Source organism: Callionymus lyra, chromosome 9 (genome assembly GCF_982586985.1).
Source record: "Callionymus lyra chromosome 9, fCalLyr1.hap1.1, whole genome shotgun sequence".
Classification (NCBI taxonomy): Eukaryota; Metazoa; Chordata; class Actinopteri; order Syngnathiformes; family Callionymidae; genus Callionymus; species Callionymus lyra.
Window position 1 is genome coordinate 24,118,638 of NC_141826.1, and position 13,514 is coordinate 24,132,151.

Sequence of the window (13,514 nt, forward strand, 5' to 3'; positions counted from 1 at the left end):
CTCTCAACAAGAATCTTTACCATGAATGGCCCCCCGCTAGTTGAGTTTAAAACCCCCTTTAAACTTTTTTCTTACGAAGCTTCAATAAACAGTTGTTTCTGTGTCGACCTTTCCTATTAGAAGCAAATCATTTAACAACATTGATTTGATCTCGGACCAGGACACGCTTTTATTAGGACCCACATCTTTTTCTGTGCGTCTGTGTAGAACATTTTGGATTAAAGCAAGGACATACTTTTAATCCTCATTTTTCTCCCTTTTAGGATAATTATTCTATTATCATTTTCTTTACACTTAATCAGAACTAATCTGTTCAACAGATGTGGTATGAGGCATTAAAAAAAACAAAACAAGATGACACAAAGGTGTGCGTCTGGGTTTTACAGTTGGATTCCATTTCAAATTAAGGACAAAGACAAACAACCTTGCTCGAAATTGTCGGGCTGTTTGAAGTTGTTACTCGCGCCTGTGTTTACCGAGGAACACTGAAAGGCAAAGAGTGCCATTTAGATTCCAATTCCTATCTCGCCATCATGAAGTCGCGGCGAGCTCAGGGAGAAGAAGACGACAGGGTGAGGGGATTATGGGGTTTGATTTGGGATATTAAAGCAGCTATGCGATGCAGCAGTCAAGGTTGGCTCAAGGGCAAAGGCGCCCAGGCAGCCAGGCAGTGAATGTGTGAACAACCATAAATTCTAGAAAACACGTACGCGCTGTCGGGCGAGGATTCACCCAGCTGACCCGGCAGCTTCTCCTCCCTCCACCGGGAATCATGGAATGTATTTCCTCGTGATGTGTTGTTGCTGAGTAGGATTAGCCATATTGTCTTCCTTCCTCTCCCCGACAGGGTGATGATGAGAAAGCGTCTCCATCATCCGTCTCCTTTCTTTCATGCGGAAATATTATTTTGTTCTTTAAATATTGGATGAGGGTTCTGTCCTGGAAATAAAAAAAGAACAATTGTAAGATTGTTTTTTGTTTTTTTATATTCCCAATCTTCCCGTTGTTGAAATACGTTTTTTTTTTTTTTTATATCCAATTGGTTTTTCTAGCCCTCTTCTTGTAAACCTCGAGTTTCGTCTGCAATCATTCCCTAGGATTTTCTTCCTCTGCTTTTTAATTATACTCTCTGGGTGTTTTTCCTTCCTCGCAAACACATGGTAGAGTGCACATTATTGCTCGGGCCACTCCTGAAATAATGCACTCAAAGATATGATATGCATTGAATTATTGTCATGTGTGCGTGCACTACTTCCCGCGAAAGTTGTGCCCTGATAAGATAATAGTTGATGAACTACAGTAATCCCCAGCGCAGACACCCCTGCGTCACCCTCCCCATCTCATCTTCTTTCTGTACAAGTCTTCATGTTGTTGTCCTCTGTTTATCTCGCTCATTGCATCCATCTTTGTCCTGACTGCTACTCTCTCCTAATCAGGCTGCTGCTTGCTATCTGCTTCTGTATTTGCGAGTCTCCGGGGCTTATATTTCCTCCCTCGTAATGTCTTATGCTGCTCCATTCCTTCTGGTTTCTGTCTAATTCTCGTCTCCGGTCCCTGTGGTCTTCACCTCTTGTTCAGCCGTCAAGGGAGCAAGAAGCAGCGGAGAGAGAAAAAAAAGAAGGGAATGCTAATTTTATCTCCACAGCAACCGGGAGCTGGAGGAGAGAGAAAGAAATGAAGAAAATGTCACTTGTCTCAGAAAATTGGATCTTGTGTCCTGATGCGCATCTCGGCAGATCACGCTGACATTTTGTAATGATAATATGTGTAGAGGCGCGTCAGGACGCATGTCGGAAATCAAATGCAAATCTGCCGGTTTTTATATTAGCTGTGCAACTATTGTTTCTGCTGTTCCAGGTGAATTATTCAGGATGAAAAAAAAAGAAAAATAAGATCTATAATTGAATGTAGGGGAAGAGAAGGGGAAAAAAAAGCATTTGTATGTATACCCAATTACAACTCCAGTCAGCCCAAAGTCACCTTGCAGAGAGTGTACGCACACACTCTCAAAATAGCTGCTTCCATCTACCCCCCCCCCCTCCCGTGTGTGTAGTGATGAGATAGACTGAATAATATCATGGACTTCCTTTTTTTTGTGTGTCGACTTCTTATTGTCCGTCCACCACACTTCTCTCTCAGTCGGACTTCTCTGCAACTTATTTTTATCAGGGGAAAAAAGGAACATGTTTGCGCAACCTTGTTGTTTAGCGGCCGCCATATATTAAGTTAATTTAAGGGTTACGGTCGAGGTCAATTATGTTGTGTTATTAAGCTGTGTCGCAGGTGCCTGCCAGTCCGCTCACGTAGACGAATGCAAATGCACGTGCCCTTGTTCCACCTTGTTCCGTAAATAAGACCCTGAGAGTCCCGAGCTTTCTTTCCCATAGTTTAGCAGCCGAGGGAACTGGGAGGAGGGGCAAAGTCCTTGAAAGAAAAGTAGAAAATCTTTTTTCAGGTGAAGCTGATTCGGAAACTACCTGGTTGGCTTGTTAAAAAATGTAGATGCGGTGATATCTCTTAATATTTATTTTTCACAATATTGTTTCAACCAGAACTGTAGCGTTTGTCTTTCTAATCATATTTAAAAAAATTTAAGCATAGGTTTTTTTGTTTGTACAGTTCAATAAAAATGTGTTTAAAGTAAAAGTTTATTTAAAAAAAAAAAGAAAAAGAATTAAATTAACATGCAAATATTCACAGCATTTTCTCCTCTTCGTGTTAAAATGAACTTCTGGCCACTAGATGGCGCTCTAGCTAAAGGGACAATGAAAACACCGTGAGATCCTAGAGTTGACTGAGGACCAGAGGATACAGCAGCTTTTAAACCTAAAGGTTTTTTCAAAACAAATTAAAGCAGTTACGACTTCGTCAAGAGTCATGCCGTCTGTAAAGTCAAGTACTCGACAATACCACAAATATATCCTTTTCACTACAGTATCACTGTATATTGTATAGTTGCCCCTGCATCATTATACATATCGTATCACCAGACTCTTATACACACACCTACTGAGCAATTTCCCGAAGGAGACCCCCAGAGGGATCGATAAAGTTCTACTACTACCTAGTAAAGCCTAATAATGAGAACTACAGTTTAAGCTCGCACATGTTCTCGGTTTCCTCCATTGTCCTTGTCAGGGTTTTGCACCAGCAAGTTGTGTATGTGTGCGGTTCACAAGTCGTCCTTCTTATCAGTTCAATTTTTCCCTCTACATTTTATAGGGGCGCCTGTAATCTTCCACTTCATTGCGTCTCAATGCTCGTCATTATATGTGACTGACTTCCCGGGAACGATTGTGTGTTTTACGAGCTCATGTCAGCCGTAGGATACATGCCTCGTATATATATATATATATATTTATATATCTTTGCGCGTGTCTGTCTGGCCGTCGCTGCCACTCTGCCGGCCTCGCTTGTCAGCGATGGTGAGATAGTGAGTTAAAATTTAATGGTCCTGCCATGTCCATGTAGTTCCTGAAAGAGGGCCGATGCAGACTGACGGGCTCACCGAGCCGTAAGTGCAGACAAGATAGAGAAGGGGAGTGATAGCTCGCCAGACGCACACCCACATGCTCGCACAAACAACAGGTGGAAGATTGGAGAGGGAGAATAAGTAATGGATGGCAGTTTACCGCGGAAGCTATAAGGGAGTCTGCTCTGGAACAGCAGTTTGCTTTTTGATTTTGTTCTATTTCTGTGCCTTAAGTGATTAATTACTCTCAAATAAATACCCCCCAAAAAACAGTTAAATCATAAATATTTTTTAATCTTCACACATTGTTGTCGGGGGGGGTTTTCCTCTGGCAAAAGGCAGACGGAGAGTACGTGGAAAATCCTTCAAACAAGTGCTCGGTGTTGTCCACCATATGTCTCCATTATAGACGTGACGCTTTGGCAAGAAAGCTCAAGAGTTGAGATGGAGGCAATCAAGAGGGCAGGATTCCAAGACGCACAGCTGGTCCAGACACATGTTTGCTTCTGACGGGCGGCCAATAGAGAGCAGACTCTTATTCCAACATGGAAGGTGAAACTATGCAAGATGGGAGGGTGATGTTTATATGGACAAGAGTGATGGATGGATAGATTAAAAAAATATTCACAGATACAGAAGCCTAGAAGCGAAAACATGGGATTTTTTTTTAATATTACATTTTTATTGCTTTCTTTCTATAAGTTCTATTCTCGTCTGGACTATTGCAACAGTTTGTTCTCATGTCTTAACAAGAAGGATGTGTCTCGCCTGCAGTTGATTCAAAACTCTGCAGCGAGAATTCTTTTGCTCTAGTAGAAGAACTCACATTTCTCCGATCCTTAAAACTCTTCACTGGCTGCCAGTTTCTTTCAGGATCACCTTTAAAATTCTGGTTCTTACTTTCAAATCTATTCATGGTCAGACCTTCCATCACTGATCTGATCCAGCCTTACACCCCAGCTTGGGCTCTGAGGTCTGTGGATCAGAATCTGCTGATGGTTCCTGAACACGGTTCAGGACCAGAGGAGAGAAATCCTTCCAGACTGTTGCTCCTAAGCTTTGGAACGATCTTCCTCTCTCTTTGCGCTTGATGGATCTACTGACTCTTTCAAGAAACATCTTAAGACGTTTTTATTCGTGCAGGCTTTTCCTTCATTCTCTGGAACTCCTTTGTTGTTCTCCTTGTTATCTTGACCTTTTAAGTATATATCTTTTGAGTATTGTTTTGATTACTATGCGCTTTGTGACCCTGGTCCGGAAAAGCGCTCTATAAATATAAATTACTTATGTGGCATCTCTCGCCTCTCCTCTTCCAATGAAGCTTAAATATACGATTGTTTGTCTCATAATAACAACATTTTTCTTTTGTTCTCAAAAATGGCATTTAGTTCATAATACCTCAGGGAAGCATGTCAATCAAACCATTCGTTTTTTTTTGCACAAATGTGGAGATTAAAGATTATTTTTCTAACTTTTTAAAACCAAGGCGTCATGCGCACGTCTATGCGAGAGCTGCTGCCATCATGGTGCTCGATTTTATTTTTTCCATTGATTTTCTGTCTCTAAAATGCTACACATCTGTGTGTGTGTGAGTGTGTGTGTGTGTGTGTGTGTGAGAGCCATCATATTGTCTCAGATGTCTGGGTAAATACTGACCTTTAGCTACAGCAGCTTTAACTGTCAAGTCATGTATGGATTGTGAAAACGTGGCTAAGCTGAGTTAAGGAAAAGATTTGAGGATTCTGGTTAAAAAAGTGTACTTTAGAAAAAAAAAATCTCATAGTGTGGAACCGAGCGAGGTCGTTGCCCACGCTCGGACCATAAAAGCTTTGAATGTTCAAGCATTGATTTGTTTTTCTCTGATTGTGCCTCACCATCAATCAATCGGGTTACAGAAGACCAAGAAAATCCTTTACCAGCATTTCCCTGAAGGAATGTTGCCGGCGCCGGCACTCATGTCTAGTTGCTGGTTGTGTGTGTGCATGAATTGAGGAACTCAATCAGGCGTCGGCGTCGTCACACATTCACCCACACAAATGAACGCCTCTGTCTGGGCCGTATTGTCTTTGGTGCCTTGATTGTTTTCATTTGGCCGGCATCACATCGCCGTCTGATTGGCAACATATCCCCCAGTGTCTCCCTTAGCCCTTGCTGGGATTAGATGTGGACTTTTGTGATGTGTGAATTTGTCTATGGGCGAGTGGAGCGTCTTGTGTCGCAGCCGATATCCGTTTTCTGGGCCAGTTGAGACAGATGTTTAATAAGATGTGTGACATGTGTGTTTACGAGTTCGTACTTGTTCCATGAGATGGAGAAGTGAGTTACTGCAAAAACTATTATTCGACTGTAAGGTCGTCCTGCTGGGATTTTGCTTAAGATCCTTTATTGCTTGAGATGTTTGTGATTGTCGGTGTCAAATATGTTTGATTTACTTAAATTAGAAGTTCTTTGGTAAAATGTACACGTTTTCTGGTAGAATTTACAAGTTCTTTGGTTAGTGTTTCACGTTTTCTTGTGTCATTTATAAGTTCTTTGGTAAAAGTTGCACGTTTTCTGGTAGAGTTTACTAGTTAATTGGTGAAGGTTACACGTTTCCTTGTACAATTTAAAAGTTTTTGGGTAAAATGTTCACGTTTTCTTGTGTCATTTATAAGTTCTTTGGTAAAAATTGCACGTTTTCTGGTAGAATTTACAAGTTCTTTGGTAAAAGTTACACGTTTACTGCTAGAATTTACAAGTTCTTTGGTAAAAGTTACACGTTTACTGCTAGAATTTACTAGTTCTTTGGTAAAAGTTACTTGTTTTCTGGTAGAATTTACAAGTTCTTTGTAAAAAGTTACACGTTTTCTGGTAGAATTTTCTAGTTCTTTGGTAAAAGTTACAGGTATTCTGGTAGAATTTACAAGTTCTTTGGAAAAAGTTACACGTTTTCTGGTAGAATTTTCTAGTTCTTTGGTAAAAGTTACACGTATTCTGGTAGAATTTACAAGTTCTTTGGAAAAAGTTACAAGTTTTCTGGTAGAATTTACTAGTTCTTTGCTAAAAGTTACACGTATTCTGGTAGAATTTACTAGTTCTTTGGTAAAAGTTACACATATTCTGGTAGAATTTACAAGTTCTTTGGTAAAAGTTACACGTTTTCTGGTAGAATTTACAAGTTCTTTGGTAAAAGTTACACGTTTTCTCGTAGAATTTACAAGTTCTTTGGTAAAAGTTACACGTATTCTGGTAGAATTTACTAGTTCTTTGGTAAAAGTTACACATATTCTGGTAGAATTTACTAGTTCTTTGGTAAAAGTTACACGTTTTTTGGTAGAATTTACAAGTTCTTTGGTAAAAGTTACACGTTTACTGCTAGAATTTACTAGTTCTTTGGTAAAAGTTACTTGTTTTCTGGTAGAATTTTCTAGTTCTTTGGTAAAAGTTAAACGTTTTCTGGTAGAATTTTCTAGTTCTTTGGTAAAAGTTACACGTATTCTGGTAGAATTTACAAGTTCTTTGGAAAAAGTTACACGTTTTCTGGTAGAATTTACAAGTTCTTTGGTAAAAGTTACACGTTTTCTTGTAGAATTTACAAGTTCTTTGGTAAAAGTTAGACGTTTACTGCTAGAATTTACTAGTTCTTTGGTAAAAGTTACACGTTTTCTGGTAGGTTTTTCTAGTTCTTTGGTAAAAGTTACACGTTTTCTGGTAGAATTTACAAGTTCTTTGGTTAGTGTTTCACGTTTTCTTGTGTCATTTATAAGTTCTTTGGTAAAAGTTGCACGTTTTCTGGTAGAGTTTACTAGTTAATTGGTGAAGGTTACACGTTTCCTTGTACAATTTAAAAGTTTTTGGGTAAAATGTACACGTTTTCTTGTGTCATTTATAAGTTCTTTGGTAAAAATTGCACGTTTTCTGGTAGAATTTACAAGTTCTTTGGTAAAAGTTACACGTTTACTGCTAGAATTTACAAGTTCTTTGGTAAAAGTTACACGTTTACTGCTAGAATTTACTAGTTCTTTGGTAAAAGTTACTTGTTTTCTGGTAGAATTTACAAGTTCTTTGTAAAAAGTTACACGTTTTCTGGTAGAATTTTCTAGTTCTTTGGTAAAAGTTACAGGTATTCTGGTAGAATTTACAAGTTCTTTGGAAAAAGTTACACGTTTTCTGGTAGAATTTTCTAGTTCTTTGGTAAAAGTTACACGTATTCTGGTAGAATTTACAAGTTCTTTGGAAAAAGTTACAAGTTTTCTGGTAGAATTTACTAGTTCTTTGCTAAAAGTTACACGTATTCTGGTAGAATTTACTAGTTCTTTGGTAAAAGTTACACATATTCTGGTAGAATTTACAAGTTCTTTGGTAAAAGTTACACGTTTTCTGGTAGAATTTACAAGTTCTTTGGTAAAAGTTACACGTTTTCTCGTAGAATTTACAAGTTCTTTGGTAAAAAGTTACACGTATTCTGGTAGAATTTACTAGTTCTTTGGTAAAAGTTACACATATTCTGGTAGAATTTACTAGTTCTTTGGTAAAAGTTACACGTTTTTTGGTAGAATTTACAAGTTCTTTGGTAAAAGTTACACGTTTACTGCTAGAATTTACTAGTTCTTTGGTAAAAGTTACTTGTTTTCTGGTAGAATTTTCTAGTTCTTTGGTAAAAGTTAAACGTTTTCTGGTAGAATTTTCTAGTTCTTTGGTAAAAGTTACACGTATTCTGGTAGAATTTACAAGTTCTTTGGAAAAAGTTACACGTTTTCTGGTAGAATTTACAAGTTCTTTGGTAAAAGTTACACGTTTTCTTGTAGAATTTACAAGTTCTTTGGTAAAAGTTAGACGTTTACTGCTAGAATTTACTAGTTCTTTGGTAAAAGTTACACGTTTTCTGGTAGGTTTTTCTAGTTCTTTGGTAAAAGTTACACGTTTTCTGGTAGAATTTACAAGTTCTTTCAAAAAAGTTCCATGTTTTCTGGTAGAATTTTCTAGTTCTTTGGTAAAAGTTACACTTTTTCGGGTAGGATTTTCTAGTTATTTGGTAAAAGTTGCACGTTTTCTGGTAGAGTTTACAAGTTCTTTCAAAAAAGTTCCACGTTTTCTGGTAGAATTTTCTAGTTCTTTGGTAAAAGTTGCACGTCTTCTGGTAGAATTTACTAGTTCTTTGGTAAAAGCCCCCCTTTTTTTGGTATAATTTACTAGTTCTTTGGAAAAAATTACATGTTTTCTGGTAGAATTTACAAGTTCTTATTTTAAGATATTATTATTATTTAAGATATTTTTTTACTTTTCGATAACTGTCCTGTTTTTAGTTTATTTCAGGCTATCTGTACCTTTAATAAAAATAAAATGTATCATCTACGAGGTTCACTTGAGACACTTTGATTCATGTATGCCATATTTTCTTTAAGTTTTGTGATTGAAATGTGTTATTTGTATGCTTTCTATGTTTACCCTAAATTAGCACATATCTATATCGATGCTATCCCTAAATTTTGATGATGGATGGATGGATTGATGGAAGGATGGATAGCACATCCATCGAAAAATCCCTGTTTTTAATTCATCCTTTATTTATCCAGTTTAGTCTCATTGTGATTAAACTCTTAAGACCAGATGTGTAAAAAATAATAAAAATAAATACATGAATACAATCAAATAAATGCATACAAACATATGAAAATACATAAATAATTATTTCAAAAGTTTCCAACAAAAGTAAAAAGTGCATGTCAAGCATGAGGGAGAGTTCTATTGTAGCATTTTATTTATTTTATTTCAATTTGACTCTCATAAAATAAAAAAATAAACCTCGCTCTGAGAAAATGAAGTCAAAAGTTCCACAGATTAGCTTTATCTTTACACTCATGCATAAACATGGGATCCTGATAAGCTAATTTAAAAGACCGACACCGTTTTTCGGAGTTACTTTGCTGACATCTGGGATCAGACACATTCATCTTGTGTCACCTGGTAACGTTTGAAGTCTCGTTTCTTTGGCAGTTTATGATGTTGTTGCTTCAGGGTCTGTGATTCGTCATCGATGCCCTTGTCGTCAGCGTTAAAGACATTTTTTTTTTTTAAATGTTGCTACAGAAGCGACGACTTTCTATTGTTCTCCGACACACAATGCAACAGGTAGATATTTCTCCTCCATTTTTTAAAATGTCGAAACATTTGCATTTTTGATTATTTTGAGTGGGCAAGTGAGAGCTGTTCACCTCCATCATCTCTCTAAGAACCCAAATGGATGACACAAACAATCCTGCCATGATTGCAATCCCCCCTCAAACGTCGCACAGATTTGTTGAATTTGTTTTAATTACCGCCATTGTGTAACCGCTTAAAGGATGGGTGGATGTTTTTATTCTATTGTTCTTCTTCTGGTGCTTCCATGGTCGTCCTACGCCGACTATTATCCGCCCGCTCCTCAGTTTCAACGTGAAAAGATGCTTAAAAACCTACTAAATATATCTGTAGTTCTTCTAAAGTGAAGCTCCGCATTTCCACGGTTAAGTTGAGTGCTTTTAACCACTTTAAAAGAATAATACACATTTCAATTCGAGTGCAAACGACTGAGGGGAAAAGTATCTGGTGCAAATATTCTGAAAAAGGCTGACAGCGCAAACAACAAATTAGTCCTTTTTCAGCCCCAATGACACGGTAGATGAACCTGACCTAAATAAATGTGACTAGACATGAGAGGAGTTGCTTTGACAAATAAGTGCTTATGTTGAGGAGTTCGTGCCTGACAGGCAGACATCTTTTTCCATTATAAGCGAGTATTATTGACATCAGGTGTCCTTCTGTCTGTTTTTGTGTGTGTGTGTGTGTGTGTGTGTGTGTGTGTGTGTGTGTGTGTGTGTGTGTGTGTGTGTGTGTGTGTGTGTGTGTGTGTGTGTGTGTGTGTGTGTGTGTGTGTGTGTGTGTGTGTGTGTGTGTGTGTGTGTGTGTGTGTGTGTGTGTGTGTGTGTGTGTGTGTGTGTGTGTTCTCGACTAAAGTTATACAGCAGCCTTTTCTAAGGAAGCACTGCTGCATGAAAAGAACTTTCAAACCCAGACTATTTTAATCTTTTAGCATTTGATCTCCATTATGTGCTCCAAACATGTGGACTGTATAGATAAAAACACCATTTATGATGCTCGTTTATTATTATTTATAATTTATTATTGTCATTTGTTATAGTCATTAATGGCAAATTAATTTGTGTTTGTTTCAATCTTCAGGACTCAATATATTTGTTTTTTTATTTTCTATAACGGTGGACACTTCAGTACGTTTATCACCAGCCTCCACACCTCGTGTCTGGAAATTGAGGTCACAATTTGCTAATTTTTTTCAGTAAAATGCCAACGTCTCCACACCCCGGGCTGATGAACCGGTCCGTTCTCACTCCTGCTGACTTAACCCCGTCCGGCTGTGTTAATGATGCACTGGCAGGCCGAGGATTATTTCTTTATTTAACACACATATTCCGTAGCCTCTAGTCGAGTCGTCGCTGACATTTAAAGAGGCAAGAAATTCCTTCTATCTCTTCAGCTCCACATATGCTTTGTTCAGAGAGTAATAAGGCCAAGCAAACGTGGCCCCTGTCGCTCTCACCCGCACATATGTGTACGTCTAAGCACGCGTGTGCGTTTGCACTCGTGTGCCAGGGTTTCCAGCGTGCGGTCAAGTCACAATTACTAATCAGGCCCACGAGCCACGCCTGAGGAGAGCTGAGGAACTAAAAAAGACAGGGGAGGGTAGAACTTGTGAAGGAGATGGCAAATGAGTGCTTTCCTTTGTCCTCATCACTGAAGCAGAGATAAAGATGGAGGAAAAGGGATGGATGGTTGGAGACGAGAGGACAGAAACTGTGGGATTAACAGCCGGCGAATACGTGCCCCGGCGCTACAACTAGCTTTTAGCCGTCTTCGCCGGCAATGACACTCTGTAGACCTCCGCCCCCCCAACCCCCCCTTTCATCTACATCGCTTTGCATAAGTCTAAAATACTTGATGAAGTTTCTCTTTATCACGTATTTCATTTTCCAACTCACTCGCTTCTCGTCCCGCTTGCTCCGATTCCTTTCGTCTCCTCGTCTTTCCGTAGGGAAAATATGAATATTTAAAGACTTACTGAGGACTAAAATTCTTTGTTCTCGGGGCAATTATAATGTGACGTGCTTGTTGTGTCCTCGTTCATTAACGAAATAAGTCGCTTCACGTCTACAGTGATGAGAATAATGTGGGGTTGATTCCAGCGAGTCCACGATGTATATCGTTATCGTGGACAAACGCAGCCGCAGCTCCAGTGTGTTGATATGTAAAAATATACATTGAACGAAGGACCTTTTGCGGAAATGAAGGTTTTTCCTCTGATCCTGTCGTTGCACATACGTCACATGAGAACAAAGCCACATCACAACATGTTCCGTACATGAATGACTCACTCCCCTCTTGTGGAGGAAGCCCTCTGCAGCGGAGGCCAGCGAGGTACCAAGGACGTTCACTCCTGGAATAATAAACAGAAACACTTTTTTTTTTTTACTACTGCCCGTCCTCTCCGTGAATAACTTGGTTTTCCCTCCTCCGCTCGTGCACTTTTCACGACTGAAGTTTTGTTTTTTTATGTGCATGTAGTCAAGGTCGCCGTCACCTGAATGGTGTCTTCAAACTCCCCTCCCTTGTATCTTCCTCAACTCCCCTTTTTTTTTTTTAAAGTTCTACCTTTTTGGTTTAATTGCATCTCTCTCCTGGAGATCAGTTGCTTTCTCACTCCCGCCATCTTTCCTCCTTGTAATTAGCCGGTGTAATTGCTGTAGTAAATCTTTTTCTGCTTCCCCAATGAGACCGGCTGATATAGGACTGATTTAATAAGCACACCGCCGCAGCTCATCCCGCTCTGATTGGTGCCGGGGGGCCGTCGGGTCGGAATGTTCTCCGCCGTCGGAATTATAGCCAGTTTGTTTGTGTTTTGGCTTGATTTAAAAATTCAATGTGGTGATGCGAGCGCGTTCATAGGCTTCGGAAGCCACCGTGTGTCATCAGGTTGTGCGTTTGCGTCATCACTGTCGACCTTAACGGTAAAAAAAAACAAAAAAAAAACAGAGGTCATAGTGTCCCCGGGAGAACAACACAAGCACATACACACGTTTTTCTAGCATCTCTTGTTCAAATCGCAGAACAAACGTTGATCCATAAACTTCCCATCACTGCTTACATGTTTCTAACGCAATAGTTTTGCCTTAACGTCATTTATTTGCGGTTATTATTGGTTATAAGCAGGCATTCATTCCATGCTTTCAAGTGCAGTTCATAGTTCCGCCACTGGAGGGCACTGTGACTCCACAGATAAAATATAACTTCACTGAAGGCTCTTTACTTTTTGACTCCTGTGGTTTACAAAGTAAATAAGAAATGCAATAAAATAACTAATTTCGGGGGAAATAATTAGGGGAACCACTTGAGTAATTTGATAGAAGAAAGGATAATTTGAAACAAAACAAAATGGGATGTTATTATAAGTTTGAGGGAAGTTTTTTTTATTTATTATTATCTCCGTGGAATTATATTAAACATTATATTTATTTATTCACACATTTTATGTTATGGGGCATTTATCTATAGACGCACATGCTTGAATTTAATTTTTGTTGCGTACATGGATAGTTTTTGTTTCAATACATTTGATTAAAATAATCTTTTTGCTTATTTTTCGCGATGACTTGTCGTCCAACAATATTTACTTAATTCTGCAAATGCGTCAGATTTTTTTTAGGCGTATTTTATTGGTTTATTCCCGTAAATTACTAAATTTCTGTTAAATATAATTAAAAATGCCTGTAGTTGTGCTTTTCATGCGCCAGGGGTGCGCAAGTGAGCACAGCCCGGGCTCCTCCCCTGATCCCTCCCTCGTCCCCCCTGGTCCTCCCACATCCTGCCTGGTCTCCCCCCTCCTCGCTGCCGCACCCTGCCATCTGGTCCTTTTCACAGAAGCCCACATACACACCAACTCTCACGCACACACACACACACACACACACACTGCCGGGAATCTTTTTTTTTTTTTTCTTCTTTCCTATTC